This window comes from Phoca vitulina, unplaced genomic scaffold, assembly GCF_004348235.1.
Source record: "Phoca vitulina isolate PV1807 unplaced genomic scaffold, GSC_HSeal_1.0 scaffold5, whole genome shotgun sequence".
Lineage (NCBI taxonomy): Eukaryota > Metazoa > Chordata > Mammalia > Carnivora > Phocidae > Phoca > Phoca vitulina.
The window spans coordinates 28,760,038-28,781,960 of record NW_022589708.1 but is presented as its reverse complement, the minus strand read 5'-3'; positions in this window follow the sequence as shown (position 1 = coordinate 28,781,960).

The window sequence follows — 21,923 nt, the reverse complement described above, 5'->3', positions numbered from 1 at the left end:
AATAATCTCATCTTTGGCTTATATGAAATATTGAGTTTATTAAGGCAAGCTTTCTGTCCCTATTTAGGGCATGGTCTCCTGCTGGGCATGAACGAGTGGATTCTAAAGAAACCGACAGTTTGCCTTCTACAGAATGATTTGGGGGTCTCTGAGCTCTTTGGGTGATTATCTACAGCAACTAATCCATAAATCAATACTGATATTATGATCTGAGAATGGCTTTATTGTATTTTACATATTAAAACATAAGCTTCTGATTTTTTTTCTTTAGAAAATAATATGCTGATTTGTCCTTTTTGAATTCATGGCATGGATCCTAACAACACAAAATTATTTTAAAAATTCGATATTAAATAATCTCCTTGGAGTCAGATGAGAAATAAGCAACAAAGAATAAGCATATATTGCTTAGAAGAGCTGCTAGTTTGATACAATGGGAAACGATATTTAAGCTGCTGTTAGCTAGAGGTGATTCATGAAATAATTTAGAGAACTCTTAAATGTAGGGGTATCTCTTATAGTACAAGGTATATTTCTTTGGTCTGGAGCCAGGCCATTACACCAAGAGCTGGAAAATCTAGGTCTTATTCACAATTCAGTTACTGTGTAAACATCAAAGCAAGTCATTAAGACCTTGTGCCGCTTTCTTTTTTTTAAAAAAGATTTTATTTATTTATTTGACAGAGAGAGACACAGAGAGAGAGGGAACACAAGCAAGGGGAGTGGGAGAGGGAGAAGCAGGCTTCCCATGGAGCAGGGAGCCTGATGCGGGGCTCGATCCCAGGACCCTGGGACCATGACCTGAGCCAAAGGCAGACGCTTAACGACTGAGCCACCCAGGCACCCCTTCTGTGCCACTTTCTATGAGAATGCTTACCTCCCAAATATGTGAATAAGCAAAGTATTAAGAAGCTACTGTTTATAATAATGTCTTGGCATGTTTCATTTCCTGAAACTTTAATTATATCTGATTTCACATCTACCCTTTGAAATTACTGATAATATTAGGGTCATATTTTCCATTGGCACCTTTTTTGTTGTTGTGAAATATTACCTTTGCTTTTATTTTTTTAAGTAGGCTCCACACCCAGTGTGGAGCCCAACGTGGGGCCCCAAACCACAATCCTGAGATCAGGACCTGAGCTGAGATCAAGGGTCAGACGCTTAGCCGACTGAGCCAACCAGCGACGCTTGCTTTTAAAATTTAGAATTATTCCATGCTGTGTGAATGTATTGTTCTTGCTATAACTCTAGTCCATGACTTACTGTTTGTAGTGATATTAACAGTTTTACCCTTTTTAGCTTTTCATGTTAAACTTCTTAAAAAATATTTTTATTTATTTATTTGTTAGAGAGAGAGCACAGGCAGGCGGAGCGGCAGGCAGAGAAAGAAGCAGGCTCCCCACTGAGCAGGGAGCCTGATGCAGGACTTGATCCAAGGACCCTGGGATCATGACCAGAGCTGAAGGGAGACACTTAACTGACTGAGCCACCCAGGCGTCCCCTCATGTTAAACTTTGACAGAAGATCACCATTTCTCCTTATCTATGCTTTCCTTGATTTGTCTTATTTTTTTTAAAGATTTTATTTATTTATTTGACAGAGAGGGGGGAACACAACCAGAGGGAGTGGGAGGGGAGAGGGAGAAGCAGGCTCCCCACTGAGCAGGAAGCCCAATTCAGGACTCGATCCTAGGACCCCGGGATCATGACCTGAGCTGAAGGCAGACGTTTAACCAACTGAGCCACTGAGGCGCCCAGCCACTGATTTGTCTTATTTTTAAAAATATGTATTTATATTGTCTTTTCATGTTAAGACCCTACCCGTATGGGTTAATCTATTAGGAAAATGTATTGATATATCAGTGCTTCCTTTTAGAGGAAAGGACATTTACAGCTTTAAATACGATATTGTTTTATGATATTTAAAATATTTTAAGTGCAAGTTAGGAAATGAGAGGCTGGAGCAAACTGGTTTTGGAAAGGAAGAAAAATCAAAAGAGAACAATGAAAGGGAAACAAAAGGAGGAGAGAGGGGAAGAGGCAAAGAAGCTTTTGAAAACTTTCTCCTGTCTTTCTATCTCAGGACTGGGCAGTTTGACATTCTCCAACCCCTGGAGCCCTGGGCAGAATCTCTGTTGTGTTTTTAAGCAGCCACAGGGCAAGTGGAGATGCTCAGCCATTGCACATGCCATAAAGGACAGCAGCACATTTAATGACATGTGTCTAGTTAGTCACTAGTCACACAAAAAGGAAATGAGGCAACCTGTGTGTGTTCTGCCCCTATTCCCGCTCTTTTGACATTTGCGGTCTGTCTTTCCGGGCCTGGGAGGATGACATGAGTCAGGAGAGCCAGGACACTGGTCCGGAACAAGTTCACGCTCCAGATTCCACCAATCTTGAAGTGTTGGGGGAGGGAAGAACATGCCTACAGTAGTGCCAGGCACATAGTAGGGATTCAAGAAATATTTAATGAGGGAATAAATAAGTCAAAGGCTGTGAGATGAATCTGGATTTATCTGAATTTAATCGGAGGCTTGCAAAGGCCACAACCCTAGACCGTGGAAATGCCAGGGGGACGTCATAGAGAGATCACCTTCGATCAAATCTCATCATCACTTACATTTTTAAAACCGGTATAGAGGGGCGCTTGGGTGGATCGATCGATTAGGCATCTGACTCTTGATTTCAGCTCAGGTCATGATCTCAGGGTCCTGAGATTGAGCTCCGTGTCGCTCTGAGCTGGGTGTGGAGCCTGCTTAAGATTTTCTCTCTCCCTCTCCCACTGCCCCTTCTTCTTGCTCGTTTACTCTCTCTCTCTCCCTAAAAAAATTTAAAAATAAATAAATAAAAGTAAACAAAAATGGCTTTATAACGAATGTGATATAATAGGCACAGATTTGGGGTACAGTTCAATGAGTTCTGACATTGTGTGGACCTATGTAACCAACTGCCTCAAAAAGATGCAGATAATTCCAATCATTCTGGAAAGTTCCCACATTCCCTTTCTCCTTCGTCTCCCTTACCCCACGCTCACTCTGGGCTCTTCTGTAGATTTTTTTTGCCTCTATTTGGATTTCCTATAAATGGAACCTGGTTTCCATTTCATATAAATGAATGTGTAACTTCTTTCACTTAACAGTGTTTTGGGGGTCCATTATTGTGGAGTAATATTCTATCTGTATGGATATACCTCAATTTGCTCATCTATTCTCCTATTGATAGACATTTGAGTTTTTTTCAAGTTTTGAGTGTATAAAGTTGTCATAAACATTAAAAATACTATCCCTAACCACTGGCAACCATTCATCTGTTCTTCATTTCTGTTATTTGGTCATTTTAAGAATGTTATATAAGTGAAATCATACAGTATATGACCCTTTGGGGTGGTCTTCCTTCACTCAGCATAATGATCTGGAGATTCAGTCAAGTTGTTGCAAGTTATGTATAAATGATCAGTTCCTTTTTGTTGCTGAGTAGTATTCCAGGTGTGGATGTATCACAGCTCATTTAACCATTCACCAGTTGTAGGACATCTGAGCTGATTCCAGTTTTCAGCTATTATAAATAAAGCTGCTATAAATATTTGTGCATAGGTTTTTGTGTGAGCATAAGTTTTCATTTCTCTGGGATAAATGCCCAAGGGTGTAATTGCCAGGTTGTATGCAAAGTTGCATTGCAGGTTTCATGTTCTAGAAAACTGCCAGATCATTTTTCAAAGCAGTTGTATCATGTTACCTTCCCACTAGCAATGCGAATAATCCAGTTTCTCCACATCCTCTTCAGCATTTGGTGTTGTCATTATTTTTTTATTTTAGACATTCTGATAGGTGTGCAGTGGTATCTCATTGTTGTTTTAATTTGTATTTCCCTAGTGGTTAATGATGTTGAACTTCTTTTCATGTATTTATTTCCCATGTATACTCTCTTCAGTGAAATGTTTGTCCATGTCTTTTGCCCATTTTTTTTGTTGGATTGTTTGGTTTTTTACTGTTAAGTTTTGAGAGTTCCTTATATATTCTAGATACGGGTTCTTTGTAGGCTTTGTGTTTTGTAGATATTTTCTCCCAATTTTCTCCCAGCTTGTTTTTTCATCCTCTTAACAGGGCTTTTCACAGAGCAAAGTTTAATTTTGAGGAGGTGTAATATCAACTTTTCCTTGTAGGGATCATGGCTTGGTGTTAAATTTAAATCTTTGCCCAGCCCTAGATCCTGATGACTTTATCGTATGTTTTTTCTAAAGTTTTATAGTTTTATATTATACATTTAAATTTGTGATTCATTTTGAGTTAATTTTTTCATAAGGTATGAGATTTAGGTTAAGGTTCTTTGTTTCTTAGTTTCTTTCTTTTTTTTTGTTTATGGATGTTCAGTTGCTCTAGCACCTTTTGTTAAAAGACTATTCTTCTTCCATGGAATTGCTTTTGTGTCTTTGTCAAAAATCATTTGGGGATATTTGTGTGGATCTATTTCTAAGTTCCTTATTCTGCTCTTTTGATCTCTATGTCTATCCTTCTGTCAATACCATACTATCTTGATTATATGGCTATATCGTAAGCCATAATATTGGGTAGAGTGATTCCTCCCATTTTCTTATTATATTTCAAGAATGTATTAGCTATTTGAGGACCTGTGCCTCTCCATGTAAATTTTAGAATAAGTTTGTCTATGTCCACAAAAACATAGACAAAATCTCCTTGCTGGGATTTTGATAGGAGCGTTAAACTTAGAGATCAATTTGGGGAGAATTGACATCTTTTCTATATTTAGTCTTTCAATCCATGAACATGGTCTATCTCTCTGTTTATTTACGTCTCCTTTGGTTTTTGTCATGAGCATTTTAATTTTCAGCATGTGGATTGTATACATGTTTTGTTAAGTTTATACCTAAGTATTTTATTTTCTTTGGAGCAATTGTATGAATGGGAATTTTTAATGCAATTGTCCTGTTTCTATCCAACCATTATATATTATGCGTATTGGGTGGAGGGGGAGATAGCTTGTCTTTTATTTTGCAGGATGTCAGACCAAGAGGAACCACATCTTGATCTGATAGAGGGGACTGGGCATCTCTCAGAATTCCTAGACTTTAAGCTCATTTAATAACTAGATGAAATTTTTGGGTTGTCTTTTTTGAGAAGTGGGTGAACATATTCTATGTATGTGAAGAAAAGAGCACATGGACCTTTGCATGGCCAAAGAGGTGGATTGTGGCAGAGATTGTGTCCTAATATTCTGTTATTCCTGTTTACACAGTAATAGAATTTTTAGAATTTTTCACAAAATCACCCAGTTTATGACTTCATTTTTCAGCCTCATTTACACTGCAGTGTAACCATGTGATTAAGCTCTGGCCAATGGGATAGAAGTGCACATGATGTATGGAATTTCGGAGTTGTATCTTTAAAGAGGAGGAATGTAGCCATCGTGATTTCTCTTCCTTCCTTTTTGCTATCTGGAATGTGAATGCAGGGCTGAGCCCTTCTTGATGTGAATGAAGTCAACACTCTCCATTCACATCAAGAAGATCGGAACGGTAGTAAACAAGATGGAAAGAGCTGGAGTCCCTGAAGTGTGAAGCCATGATATCAGCCAAAAACTGTTTATGCTCAGTTTTGGGCCCTTATGCAGAAGTTGAACATGGATCCTAACCTAATATTTACCAATCAAGAAGTAAGAACTATTCATATTTGGGGGTAGAGCTCAGCAGTCATTTTTCTATGTGAATATATGATTGAGATTATATTCTACTTTCATTTCTCTATACTTACTTTTATTAAACAATATATTATGATTGTCTTTTTTGTCAAAAGATGTACAACTATGATTATACTTTTAAACAATGACTAGCATTCCAGTTTACATCTACCATAATTTAATTAGCCATTTTCTTGTTGTTGGACAGTTTTTGCTATGATGGATAGTACTATAATGAACATAATCCTTGACCACATTTCTGACCATTTTCTTGGATATTAGAATTAGTTATTATTTGAGCAAGAGAATAAGGCTCTTTGAAACTGACAAATCACTTCCAGAAAGGTGTATTAGTTTATTTGCCCAAAACCACTATAGGACAATGTGTGTTTTCCTGTTCCCTTACCTAGATAATTAACATTTAAAAGATGCTTTTGCTACTTGGATATGTGAAAACAGTATTTCCTTGTTATTTCAATTTGCATTTTAAAAATGACCAATGAAGTTTAATTATTTTTCTCATTTTTATCAGACCCATGAAATTCTTCTTCCATAAATTAGCCATTCACATTGTGAACAGATAAACTGAGGCACCTTACATTTTTGAAATTTATTTGAACAAATACCGGTTCAAATCAGGGAGTGCCAAACTGAAAGTGGTTAGCAGAGCTCCACCAGCAGGAGCCAAGGAAAAGGATTTTATTTTATTTATTTTTTTAAAGATTTTATTTATTTATTTGAGAGAGAGCGAGAATGAGAGAGAGCACATGAGAAGGGTTAGGGTCAGAGGGAGAAGCAGACTCCCCGCCGAGCAGGGAGCCCAATGCGGGACTTGATCCAGGGACTCCAGGATCATGACCTGAGCCGAAGGCAGTCGCTTAACCAACTGAGCCACACAGTCACCCAGGAAAAGGATTTTAAGAAGCAGACACAGAAGCAAGCAAAGGAATAATTTAATCGGCTGTAGCTTCAGCAGTTACTTTATTTGGGAAAGTCTACCTGGCTGTTTTTGATTGGTTTTTCCTAAGCTTGATTTCCTAACCTTGAGGCATTTTCAGAAATTGACTCTGGCTTCAGTTTCTTTTTGCTCTGGTCCATAGGCCGCCAAGACCATAGGACCACCTCCATCTTGTTTAATTACTCCACAATATTCATTTCTCATATTACTGTTGATCCTTAGATGATAATTTCATTATCCAATTTCCATGAATTCCTTCTGTATTCAGAATACTCATTCTTTACAATATAGCCTGTATTTTCCTCATTTGTTCTACTTCTTTTAACTTTGTGATATTTTTGATTAACAAAAGTTCTGAATGTGAAATGATTTAAGATATATGGACATTTTCCTTAATTCTTCAATTAGTTTTATGATGAGGAAGCATTTCTTTCTTCAGAAATAGGATCTGTTTTTAAATTTTCTTATATGTTAAAACATTCTTATTTTTACATGGATTTCTGAAAACAACTTAAAAACAACTTAGTGTTTGGTATGAAGAATCTAGATAATTGTTTCTTCATACATAGTTTTTCAGTGACATGATTTGAACATTTTCTCCCTTTTCCATTGTTTATGATTCTTGCATGATCACATATTACATTTTTACAATATTACATTTTACTATAGTTAACACTGCTGTTTGATGTATAGAAACTTGTTAAGAGAGAAGATCCTAAGGGTTCTCATCACAAGGAGAAATTTTTTCTTTTTATTATATCTAGATGAGATAGATGATGGATGTTAATTATACTTATTGAGGTGATCCATTTCACAATATATGTAAATCAAACCATCATGCTGTATACCTTAAACCTACACAGTCATGTATGTTAATTACTTCTCAGTAAAACTGGGAACAATTTTATTTTACATATACTAAGGTTTATATGGCTATATTAATTCTTCCATTACTCTTCAAATAGTAACTATATTTTTATTGGCTCTTTTAAATTATATATGAAAAAAATTTAATATGAAAAAACCCCAAAGAATAATACAATAATCATTCATATTCCAACTACCCAGAATTAATATTGATTAACATTTTTCACATTTTTTTGGTACCCAATTATTTTAGTGATTTTGGCTATGTAATATTTTATTGTAACTGGTAGGGCAACTTCCACCTAACTCTTTTTTCCAGAAGTTTCTTTTCTATTTTTACTTATTTATTCTTTAAGTGAACTTTCAAACCATTTTATTAAGTTCTCCTAAATATTCATTGAGAGTTTTATTTTTTAGAATTTTGCTGATCCATAGAATAATTTACAAGGAATTGATATTCCCAACCAGAAAAATCACATTCTCTTATTTTCTTGTATTTTCTTTCCATTTCTCAATAGATTCTCATAGTTTTTGTTAACATGAATATCACATTTTTTGAGTTAAATTATTTCTTAGTATCCAATGGTTTTTAAAGTTTTGGTATCTTTTTTTCCCGTTGTATCTTCAAATTGGTTACATGCTCTTGCATGGATTTGAAGAACCTAGTTTGGAATGGTTAGACACCTTTCCTAAATTCTACAGTAGAGTGGAAGCATGAGATTTGTATCTACGTTTTTTTAAAAAAATTACATATTTCTAATTGAAGTATAGTTGACAGACAATATTATATTGGTTTCAGGTGTACAACATAGTGATAGCACAATTATATACATTACAAAATGCTCACCACGAAAAATCTAGTCACCATCTGTCACCATACAGTGATGCTATGAGAGTCTTTTTACTGAGGGTACAAGTACTCCTTCCATTCTGTTCCATTCTATCACATTCCGACATTTGGCAAAGAGCCTAAAAACTGCTGATAGGAACCAGAATACAAAACATCGTGTCAAGTGCTGAAGTGGAGAAACAATACTGTGAGAACCGGCCTTTGCATTTAAGACGCATTTTCTGGAAGACAAAAAGAGAAGTTGAAGACACATGCAGTTAATTAAAAAACAATGAAAGAGATCAGCACAATTGTTTCGCAGTAGTGATTGCTCCATGGACCTCTGTGAACTGAATGAATGCAAGATGAGCTTTCACTAGATTTCCCGTTTTTGTTGTTGCCCACTCAGCCCCTTTTTTGGCTGCTGCACTTTTTACTGCTCCTGCTTATTTTTGTTCTGGCTTCTAGATGCCTGTGGCTGTGTATTCACCAATGTTAAATAAACAGTCTGCATCCTCCAGCTGGATGCCCTGCTTTTTGAGAAATGTCTGTGGTTTTATTGCAACAAGTCCTAGTGAAACTTGGTCCAATTACATAAACTTATTAAATATTATATGAATAACATTGCCACCACCACGGATGTATGTTGTGATTCACTCCCGACTCCACTGACAATAAATAGCCATTCCCCCAGACAGATAAGCTTTTGCAGATGGCTGCCTCAGCTCCTCAGCTGGCTGCTCATCCCTCAGAAAGCTGACTTGGTTCCACAGCCACAGAAACTACAGTATAACCAGGATGCTGATGAAGAGCAATCCTGGAGCGGGGCGGAAAGGGGGTCATTTATCACGGGATAAAATTCTTCCCATCTACAGGTGTAGAAAGGAGAGGCGGGATGGCATCAGGAGCAGAATTCATCTGGCAGTTTTATTCATTTTTTAAACAAATACTCTAGAACTTATTCAATCAAGAATTATGCCCTTGAAGGTAGTCAATCATCTCAGGAGAATTTCCATGGCTTTCTAACCTTTCTTGAGAGATTTCTTTGAGAACATGCCTTCATGATATTATTTCGCAGGTCTTTGGTGGAGTCTCATCTTGTTTCTTTGAGGATGGCTTTCACTTCTGGAGATAGCCAAAATTTTGGAAATTAAGTCTCCTGGATAAAGCTGGTGAATAAATTAGATACCCAGATGTTTGATGATGACTGACATATGATTGTGCTGTGATAAAGTTGATTTTTATTTGGATTTGAACTGGTTTTAATGACTGGGGAGTTAAACATAATGGCAGCTTCATTGGGTTATGTAGATTTATAGGTTTATAATTCCTGAGGTTTCTCTTTTTTTTGAGGTCAAACTCATTTGTAAAAATACATTCTAGGTTGCCTAGTTAAATGCCAATCATATGATCTGATACCTCTTTCGTGTCTTGTCAGGAAATTGTGGGATTAACCAGAGCTTCTCTATGTCCTTCTGTAGCCAAATTCAGATTGCTTCTCATTTAGTTTGTTCCCTGTCCAAGGGCCTGATAAAATCCATTTATAACACAGTCTCACCCAGTCCCTGATGGAAGAGATAATTTCTGAGTATTAAAACAATGGATTGAATAATTGTTGGACCACTTGGCTATTTCAGTGGTTTTCTTTTTCTGGAAAATTGTAGCCATTTTATAACTTATTTTGTTATAGTTTGACAAAATCCAAACCTAAATTTATTCTCTTAGGCGATATCTCTTAACCTTATTCATAAGGAAATAGACCTTCTAAAGTGACTTTGACAAAATATGAATGGGCTTACTCAACCTTTTAAAAAAGCAAACTGGATGCTTAGATCATGAAATTCAATGATCCAGTGATAATCATGGGAAAAGCAAGAACAGCCTTGAAAAGAGGAAGAAGAGGTGGACCAAAGAGGAATAAAGAAAAAAACTTCTGGAAGCACCAACAGTAGGATAGCTGTCACCACAGAGTAACCATGTGCCACTTGCCGTGCACTGTGTTTGGGACATTACCTGTATTACCTCGTTCAATTCTTGCTTCTACTGTATTCCATAGCTATCTTCCTCCCATCTTATGGATTAGTGCTCAAGATCACACAGTAATACGTAGCAGCACTTGGCTTTAAAACCACATTTTCCTAATTACAAAGCCCATTTCTTTGTTCTATGCCTTACTTGATTTGCACTGACTAGGGCTGGAAAAGGTGTGTTGACCATTATGGTAGAAGAAAGAAAGGAGGTCCTTATTTTCTTCATTGAAACTCTTACAGATAGTGTAGAACTTGGCTGAAAATGTAGAAGACACAAAATGGGATACAGAAACAAAACATAAGATCGCAGTAATAGCCAGGTTTGGGCCCCTGGAAAAGTCATCTAATGAAAAAAGATGGACTTGGCCTGCACATGCACTAGCACGTGGAGTGAGTTTCCTTATTAAAGAATAAAAGCATTTTGTAGTCACCATTTTGCATAATCGAAAATGTGTAAGAGAGGTTACCTTTACACAACATTATACACTTTGATGTTTCCATTCGCTATGCCAATTTGGCTTTCTGATACAACACTCACTATATAGTCAGTCTCCCTCTGAGAGCTTTCTTCCAGATCAAAACAAAGATGGAGTGGCTTGGATTATTTTGGTATGTGCATTGCTCCTTCTCTGAGGCAGAAATGTTTGCATTTCTGCTGTAAGGTCACTGGGAGACTAGCTCTGCACATAGAATTTCAAATATAGCCTTCGTACTCCATTTCTCTTGGTTAATTTACATATTGTTGCTGTCTCACCTGTTAGCTTTGCAGAGAACATACATTCAAGAAGAGTAGGAAGTTTGCTGTTGCCCAAGGACGAGGTTGAGATATTTACAGTAGATGGAAAACTAGATCCAGGTGAGAAGGATTTCTTATAAGATTCTTGTCCCCTTTCTCTCCCACTGAAACAGATTTTGAAACTATCAAGAGAGATTCTCTGTTTTGCTTCAGTTGATTGTTTTACATCATCTTTTATAATACTGTTCATCCCCTTCCATTCCTTTCCACTTTTTAAGCTTATTTTGTAATCTTTTTGCCACACTTTATTGTTAAATTGATTGTTTAGTCATTGATCTCCCCCATTAGACCATAAACTCTCTCTGTCTTGTTCAAAATTGTACACTCAGCACATAGCCACGCACTTGACACTCATGGGTTATTTGTAGAATGAATGAGTGTTAATTGAGTGGTTGGCTTCAATAATTTTTTTACAGGCTCATTAACATGTTTCCCTCAATATTCAACTAGATTTTTTTTGTTATGAATACATGGTATCTTATTTAAGCAATATAATAATCTTAACATGTAAATATATTTTTCAAAGAGTGTACAGAAAAACTCAGATAAGCTGACAAACTGGGCAGAAAAGGAGCTCCCATGTGTATAGAGTTATCAGCTCCTTTTTTTTCCTTCCAGGCTGCGGAGAGCTTGAATCTTCTCCAGCTTACACTTCCCTCTGCAGCTGCTCGCCCATGGGGACTCCGCAAGCTTCCAAAGCTGAGCAGCCACAAAGGCTGCTGGGAGATTGTTGCCCATGGGGAAACTGAGGGGTAGTGTGACTTTGGCTGCCAGTGCCACTAGAATTTATTTAGATTTTAGCATGATAATCCAGACAGTGCCCACCTTCTCAGAAAGACACAAGTTTAAGAGAAGTTTATTTACCAATACAATGAGTAAATGTACTTTTTTTCCTTTTGAATTAGAAGAAGATGAGTCATACTGAAGACAATGTAGATTCCTAGGTGTTCATCTTTATGAGCTTTTAATTTAGTTTTCTTTTTACATATTTCCTCCTTTGTTTGAAATTTTTTTTTGGTGGAAGAGGAAGGAATGCAGAAAACATAGAAAAATTATTTGTTGTAATTTTTTATTCTTACTCAAAATTAATATGAAGTATCCACCTACTTCTAATAAAAGACTCATGTAGATGAGTTAACCTAATTTAGGTCAAGTTTATTCCTCAATACCAACATTATAAGCCCATTTAATTCAATTCAACAAATACTTATTGGCCATTTTCTCTCTGGGTAAAGAATGTGAGTATGTGATCCATATAATATATAATAAATATATAAATGAACCTAAAAATAAGACCGATTGTTTAAGCTATGACACACAAAAATGAACATGACAAAAATGTAGACAACATTTCTAAAAAAAACTCCAATCTAAGTAGAAAACCAAAATGATTTTATGGGAGTTTTCCCTTTTTATTTAAATTTTTCTCTGATTCGGTTCCTGTAATTACTATTTTTCTTCCAAAGTCTGTAGGCTGAGTCCATGAGCTGCCAACCCTGTGGGCCTGAGATACTTGGAAAATAACTAGGATGTTAAAATTTCAAATAGAGTTTGGACCTTCCATTTCCTTAGGCAAATAATTGTTCTTGTGTTGCCAACTCTACTGATGATCTTTTGCTTCTAGAAAAATTTGAAAAAGAAATCCTTGGAGTTTTTTGTTTTTCAAAAATCAACTTATAAAACCAAAACAAGCTTGCCTGGTGTACTATAATAGTTTCTTCCTGAAGATATCTCAGGAGAGTGAAGTGATCAGAAAGAAAAGCGATAGGAAATATTTGCCTTTCTTCACTTAAAAGACAAAAACAAAGCAAAAGAATAACAAACATTTGCTATTCTGAGGAAGTGGAAGAAAGGTACAAATCGTAAAACTTCATTAATATTGTAAAGCTTGTTAATATCATGTGGCCTTCGTAAGTTCCTGTTATTTGATATGCTTGCAGGATAGAAAGATCCAAAGACGAAAACATTGGAAAGTAGTAACTTTGTGTGGATGTATATTGCTGTCATGGAATTTTGGGGACACATGTCTAGGTGCTCCCATTATGATGGTTTGTGCTTTAAGAGTGTCATATTCTGCTACTTTTGCCTACCGCTGTTGGGTTTACTTAGGGGGGGATCAAACAGAAATATGACCCTTCATCCTGTGAGTACATGGCTAGCCCACTTTAGGTAGAGCACCTTGGAGCACAGTGGGACAAAGGATTAAGGTGCTTATGCAAAGGCCTCATGGCGCCTGCATGGCTGAATTGAGAATGAATTTGGTTAGAAGAGAATGGCCGTAATACAGAAATGAAAGAGTGAAGCTAGCTTCATCCAGAAGAAATTGAGCAGGGTAGAAGGAGCTGTGACTTACATATTGCGGTTTGAAGTCCACGGAATTTTTGTTCAGAACTGTTAGTTGGAACTTCTTTTCCTGGCTAGTTTTGCTGGTGTGACGGATCTGAATCCGATGGTGCTATGAGGGCAGGCAAACCTGGATGGAACTGGCAGCAGGTGAGGATGAGGGTCCATGAGGTGGACTTCCAAAAGGGCAGAGGGTCCTGCCAAAGATCCTGAGGGGAGGGGGCAAATTTGGACTTGAACAAGCCATTTTAGTTCTACTCTTTAGACTCCGCAAACCCTTTAAAACCAGTCTTGTTTTCAACACCTATGTGATATCCTCCTTGGACTAAACAAGTAACATTTTAGTTTGGCTTCTGTTTTCCTTTAAAAAATTGGTATGGCTGAATATTTTATCATAGGCTAAAACTGAATTGTTTTCTTTAAATAGCACCTTGAAAATAGATCACATAAAACCAAAATAAAGCCAGATAGTTTTAGCAAATGTATATTGGCCTTTAGAGAACTTATTTTGGTAACCAGTTGAGTTTCTTTTTAATCACATATTTCTGCTCCCCTGGAAGATCTGCCGATTTTAGAGTTCTAAGCAACACTAGCCCCATGAAGTTTTCATCCACCAGATCTGTTCCTTACCATCTTGTCTTGTGTAAGAGACTTCTGGAACATGTAAACCAATGATGAGGTACAGATAGATCTTTCTCTCTCTCACCTTAGTTCCTAATTAATAGGTCCAGTTCTGGGTATAAATAGTTACATAGGAAATATTTTCTTACCTTTTCTAACAAATTATTTTTTCAAGTTTTTATTTAAATTCCAGTTAGTTAACATACAGTGTAATATTAGTTTCAGGTGTACAATATAGTGATTCAGCAATTCTATACATCACCGGGTGCTCATCACAGCAAAGTGCACTGCTTAATCCTCATCACCTATTTAACACCCCCCCCCCCCCACAACCTCCCCTCTGGTAACCATGTTTTTTCTCTAGAGTTAAAATTCTGTTTCTTGGTTTGCCTTTCTCTTTTATTCCCTATGCTCATTTGTTTTGTTTCTTAAATTCCACATATGAGTGAAATCATATGGTATTTTCCTTTCTCTGACTGACTTATTTCACTTAGCCTTATACTCTCTAGCTCCATCCATGTCGCTGCTAATGGCAAGATTTCATTCTTTTTATGGCTGAGTAATATTCCATTATATATATACACCATCTCTTCTTTATCCATTCATCAGTCGATGAACACTTGGGCTGTTTCCATAATTTGGCTTGTAAATAATGCTGCTATAATCATCAGGGTGCATGTATCCCTTTGTATTATTATTTTTATATTCTTTGGGTAAATCCCTTAGATTCTTTAGGTAAATACAATTGCTGGATCGTAGGGTAGTTTTATTTTTAACTTTCTGAGGAACTCTAACAAATTATTTTTAATTAATTAATTAATTAATTAGTTTGTTTAAAGATTTTATTTATTTGAGAGAGAGAGACACAGAGGGAGAGAGAGAGAGAGCATGGGCAGGGGGAGAGGGGCAGAGGAAAAGGGAGAAGCAGACTCCACGCTGAGCAGGGAGCCTGATGTGGGACTCGATCCCAGGACCTTGGGATCATGACCTAAGCTGAAGGCAGATGCTTAATTGCCTGAGCCACCCAGGTGCCCCTAACAAATTATTGTTAATGTAGAAGTAGGTGGTGTGTTTTTCTTCTACTAATCTAAGTCCTATCCTGGAAACTCAGTCTCTTAATCATATGCTAAACAAGCATTGATTGAACATCTCCAGTGCAACAAGCATTGTGCTAGACATAGGAGGTATAGACATGAAAAATCCTCTGTGTGCTCACAGAACTCATGGTCAAGTGGGGGATATGCACAAGAAACTAGGAATGCCAACTCAGTATGGTAAATGCTATGCCGGGGTGCCCTATGAACACAGGGTAGAGCCCTATAACGTAGCTGAGGGAGGAAGTGGATTAAAAAAGAAAGATCATAATTAAACTGTGTTCTTAAAGGATGAGGGAGATTTAGTTAAGGTGGAGAAGTCTATACAGGTATTTTAGGTCAGTAGTAGAGCACTGGCAAAGGACTAGAGGCAAGTGACATGAGGGAAGGTCATTATGTGTGGTCGAAGCACTGGCAGAACATGGGGTCATGGAACATGAGACAGAAAGGAGCCCCAATCGTGGCCTTGCATGTCAAGAGCACAGACTTTAATACAAAGCAAGGAGGACTTTAAACTCGTGGGCACAGAAGCATTTTAAGCAGGTGAGTGAGGAGATTTTGCATTTTCAAAAGGCCACTCAGTTGAGGTTGAGGAGAATGTGTTGGTTGAGGCGGGAGGAAGCTCTTTGAGAAAATCAGTTAGGTGATATGTACCAATTCAGCTGCGATAGGAAGAGTTTTTAAGCCAAGGTACTAGTGAGCTGTAGGTGAGGGAATAGGCATACGAGTTACTTAGGAGGAAGATTCTTTGGGACGTGGGATGATATTGTGGGGGAGAGAAGTTGAGAGATGGTGCAATAAAAGGGTCAATTGCAGGCCTCTGGCTTAGGTAGCCAGGGGTCCTGTTTACTAAATAAGGATATTAAAAAAAAGAGGATGTGGGGGACAAAATTATGAGTAGGTGAAATTTGAAGGTCTATGGAACACAACTGGAGATGTCCAGAAGGCAGTCTATGTGGAGCTCAGAAGAGTCACGTGAGCTGGAGGGGGTGCGCACCTCAGTAGAGAGGAACGATTGACAGCCACGAGTGTGGTTAAGACATCCAGAAAGGATAGGGGGAATTCAGTTACAACACCAATATGGACATTTAGGTTATTGTCATTCACTGGGAGCCTTGGTATCATGTGTGAATATTTTAGTCCCCTTAGAATAACAAATTTCTACCTGATATTTAAATTAATTCATTTCTTCTTCACTATGCCTCTGTGCTCCTACTCTCTTTTGTGTTGTTCTCTGCAATGATGGGATCAGCTGATCTGTACTTTCCTGGTAATATCAAGGCCCATATTACTGAATTGGCTTAATGGTTTCTCTTTACTGCTACAAACTCTGCTTTCAAATTTTACTTACCCGCTGTAGGTTTTTTTCTACCCCTAATAAATGTGAGCGTTGTGATCATGAAGACCCAGGTCAATGCCCAACGTAACTGAAGACTTTCTTCCCAGGAACAAATAGTTGTTGAGTGCCTCTATTTTCCAGACTCTTTCCAGGATCCAGGGATTCAGCAGTGAACATCTTCAGCATTTACCCAGAGGTCATGGTGGGAAAGTCTCAGCCTTCAGTTCTAGACAACAGAATAAGAGACAGTGGGAGCAATTGCAGGGCTGGAGGTGGGGAAAACCTGTGCATTTGGCAGAGGTCAAGGAAGAGCATGATATTACAACTTTTTTCCATCGTAGTGCATTAGTTGTAACTTATCTTGCTTTGTCATCTGAACATTCTCCCCCAACTTTGGGCTGTACTTGTGTCATCCTTTTTTTATGTCAGTGTGTCTTGCATTTCTCTGTCACTGTTACCTGATTATTTTCCCTAGCCTGCCCCCGCATCCTGTCTCCAGTGATCCATTTTCCTAATTCTGTGGAGAGTGCAATGTTCTTTTAATTCGTTTTCTATGACATTGCAGCATTTGACCTCTCCAAGCAGCATCTACCCAGGTGCCTCATGTGATTTGCTACCCGTGTGTATCCAGCTCTACACACTCAACACATGGATACAAAGGAGTAAGATCACTTTCGTAAGAGTGACATAGGTGTGTTTTCTTTCCTAAGTGAAAATGATCCCAACGTGAGCCTCCACCAGTAAGGCAAGGGCTTTGCCGAGTTGTAACGCACAGTTCTCTGTAAGCTTGCCTTGTTTTCTCTTGGGACCAACGGTGTTCATCTCTTGGCTGGACGGCTGTGTGTAGTGAGCTTCAGGCAGCGTCACGCTAAATGCCATGCGGCGGTGTATGCCCGGCCTCACTTTGCTGCTCTCTGGCCATCTGTAAGTGTGCTGGGTGGTTCTCCTCCTTCCGTGGCTATTTTATTACTCCCTGGGGCAGAGAAGATCTTCCTCCTGTTGTTCTTTTATCCTAATGGGAATCCAAGTCAATTCACAGTAAGTGGTAGAACATCTACTCTGGATATAAGACACTGTGCCAAGTGCCAGAGATAATATCTAAAGAAGTTGCCATCTCTGCTTTAGAGGGGCTTATAATTTCATGGGGGGATATAGATCTTTCCTGAAATAATGAAAGGATCAGCATTTTGAGTCTTTGCTTTCCTTGCCTTTTTCTTGGATTCTTACTGGGAACCTGTTCAATTGTACCTAGTGGAAAGAACTAGTCTGTTTTACACTTTCATTCCACGGGAGGTGTCCTCTCACCCCCCTTTCTAAGATAGCAACCTCCCCCCCAGACGCACTCTCTGTCCCCTTTCCCTGCTAAACTTTTCTTTTTCGTATTTATTATCATCTAACGCAATATACATTTTACTTATTTTTCATATCTATTATCTCTTTCCTATGCCATGAAGACAGGGATTTTCATCAGCTTTATTCATTGCTGTGTCCCTAGTGCCTCAGTAAATATTTGTTGAATGAATGAATAAATAATTCAACGCATGCACTTATTCTTTCCACAAATACCTACCATGTGCCATGCACTTGGGATGAAATGGTGAATAAAATTTCTGTGATCCTGCCCTCATGTAGTTTACATTTGGTGGGAGAGACTGACATTAATTAAATAGGCATATAAATATGTAATTACAAACCCCATTTGTATATCCTGTCCTCATAAGTGATCAACAGCTACTAAAAACCTGCTTTACACTGTAAACTTTCAACTGTCTAAACCTGTCTCTTAATCTGCAGAGAGATTTATCATCACCATATTGGTAAAGACAGTAAAATCGAACATTTCCTGGCAAACAGACTTGTTTAAGAGCTAATATAACACTATACTGCCCTCTTCCAGTCTGTCTAGTATTTGGAAAATTAATTTGACAGAGAAAGTTAATATCATATATATAGAATGTCTGTTCGGACTATTCATCCAGTGGGATGCAGGTAGCTGTGTGTGGCTGCAGACATATTCTGGATTAATTTGTTTTCAGAGGAGTCTCTTGTTTCAGCAAATGAAGTTTGGGAACTTTTAGCGCTGTTACAAGGGTAGCAGATTTTTTAATGTTAATCATAGAATATTCTAAGCCCATTGAATTTCATAGGCTTTTAAAATGAATTACAACCCAATCTGAACTTTGAGTTTCAAAACATAAATGTTTTGTTCCAGAAGTGCTTTTGAAGCTTAACCTTATTACTTGAAAGGTTGATATAATTTCTTTGCCTTGAGATTGAATCTTTAGGGGCAGATACAAAACATTAGTTTTTGTGGGATTATTTAAAAAGAATGTTAATCACAGCAACTGCTCAAGTTTTTCTCATATCCACTTGCCCAGGAGTAAAAAATAATATTTGTTTGAAAGTTTCATCCACAATTAGCCTCAGTACTGTAATACTGCTTTTTCTTGTTCAATTCCTGTAATAAGCCATCTTCTGAGTAATAGTTGGTAAATAAAGTTGTCATATATACTGACAGTAAAAACCAAACTATCACTGCCCACAGGCCCCCCTCCCCTCCCCAAATTTTAGGATTGCAGAATTAACGTAGCATTTTTTTTTTTTAGATCTAAATACATACCAGCTGCTGTCTTTTAAAGTCTCATATCATTTTGTTAGCACAATGCCTGCCTACGTGAGCAAAAACATGGGAACTGCATCCTAATGCAGTTGACAAGATTTTTTATTTTCATGATTACTTCTCTGCCTTTTTTTATTTTGCCTGCAGGCAAAGGTTGGCATACATGTCAAGAGAATGTTCTCCAGCTGGGGCCTGCAGTACAGAGAATTGTATATACCAGAGGGCTCATGGGACTCTAGGCAGATTATTATGGTAATATTGGACGTTGCTGTCCTCTCTCTCCCACAGCTGGGCCGCCTCTCTCATTGTAAGTATTGAAGCAATATGTTTTGCAAATTATACGTTGGGAACAACAGGGACCCAGTAAAGTGAAGAAAAAGAGAAACATTGCAAAATGTTGCCTTTAATATTATATTTTTCTTGTTCATCAAGCAAAATAAATTAAAGCTTTAATTTTTTTTAATTAAATGAGGATCGTATATTGAAAAAAGAGCTATAAGAGTAAAAACTTAATATTGATTTTATTGAGTGAGAGTTTCAAGAAAATATCGTTACAGAGAAATTAGAGAGTAGCCTGATTCAAGAGAATCATGGTAAGATTACATAATAGCCTTTATTACGGATTTCAGAAATCCTTTTGAGTCCAATGAAGCTGGGTTAGCAAAAACTGCACAAAAAATATCATTTTAATTAGAGCTAATGTGATCTCGTCATGGTCCCGCTGTTTCACGCAGGATGAAAATGCGTGTTACTTTATTAGTAATGCATCTTAGGAAAAAAATGTCACTTCTGATTTCAAACATTTGTTATTAAAGTACATTTTAATACAATAGTAGAGCAACATGATTGATTTGGTGAAATGAGGCATTAGTGAAATTCAGGCAAAAAGGCTTAAAAGCCTTCTTAATTGAGGAAGAAATGTTTCCTTCTGTCTGGCCTTCCTTTCTGGAAACATTAATAACAAAACAAGAGTCATATTTCTATTGCAAATTTCGAAGATACGTCATATGAGAGAGAGTAAAAATGCCAATAATCCAGAAATTAGCATTTTTTTCCCCTTATAGAGCGCAAAGTTTCCCCCCAAATTTAAAGTTGTAGGCTAATTTTAACAAATGCTCTGCTGTTTCAGTTTTCGGTAATGAATTTAAATTTATTCATCAGCAAACATTTCCATGTCTGTCTCGACAGAGAATCTACAACTCATTCTTTGGGATTCAGCTTTCATTATTTCAGGGAGTCTTAACTCAACTTCTTCATTCAGAAATGAAATCCTGCATCCTTAGAATAAGACCCTCTGATTTAAAAACTTAGGAGTGTGCTTCAAATCTTCCTCTTCAATTCTTGGTTTAGCCAGCCAGAACCTCCTCACACGAGACAATCATATTAAGTACAGCACATTAATTTGTCATGTGTCTCCTCTTCCTTCGCCACAAACCCATAAAACGGCTCACCATGTGCCATCTTGTGCCTAATATATTTATCCAGTCTATTTATTTGATATCATGCCAATATATTTTAGCTTGCTATTGATAGGGGTGTCCTCACACAATTTATTCCTCTCTGCTAGATATTCATTTAGGAGGAATTGAGTAAATAAAAGCCTGGTAGGAAGTGATGTTCAATGTAATTGCCAGCCTCTGTGATCTTTACTGAATTATAGTTATCATTTGGAGGTGGTAGTAGTGGGGGAAAAAAGCAGCGATTCTCTATTGTTTTTCAGCATTGTTTCTCATTATTCCAGTCACTGTCTCAGTGTTTGGTCAAAGAGAGCATAAATACTCGGTTTGATTGACGTGACCACGGGACTTACTTGTTTCTTTCCAGCCTCCACGGCTTGATGCAGAACAGAGCTGTTTTAGCGTCCTTTTCAGTCTCTTGTCACGTGAGGGACGCCTGGGTGGCTCAGTCGGTTAAGCGTCAGACTGTTGATTCAGCTCAGGTCATGATCGCAGGGTCATGATTTCAAGGTTAGGATCTCAGGGTGGAGAGACTGAGCCCCATGTCAAGCCCAGCGTCAGGCTCTACGCTGGGTGTGAAGCCTGATTAAGATTCTCTCTCTCCCTCTGCCCCTCCCCCTCCTCTCTCTCTACAATTATAATAATAATTAATAATAATTCTTGTCATGTAGACTCTAGCAAGTTTATTCCTTTGAAAGTCTTAGAGGCTGAACATAAAGCAACTTTTGATTTTATAAAATAGGCACTTTTCTCAGTGATTTCTTCCTGTGCTTTCTTGGTGTGGGAGAGCCTTTGTAGGCAAAAAAATTTTATAATAAGTCCCCGTTTAAAGATTTTGTTTTTATGTATTTGAGAGAGAGAGCGAGTGAGAGCGAGAGCGAGAGCACGAGTGGAGGAAGGGGCAGAACGAGAAGCAGGCTCTCCACAGAGCAGGGAGCCCGATGCAGGGCTTGATCCCGGGACTCTGGGATCGTGACTTGAACTGAAGGCAGACGCTTAACTGAGCTACCCGGGCGCCCCAGTCAACCCCCATTTAATGTTAAGCAACCAGTCCTTTCAAATGGGGACCCAACACACACACACATGCTCTATTTTCCTACACATAATGTCATGCTCTAGTGGCTGGTGGTAATACAACGTTCTCTTGTGGGGTTTTGCTGGTGAGAATATAGGCACCATGAAGACCTGGGAGAGGAGTAGAGGCTTGCTTTTCTATTTCTCTGGTCATACCGATTCTCATATTATGGACCCAGCATGTGATTCACTAATGATG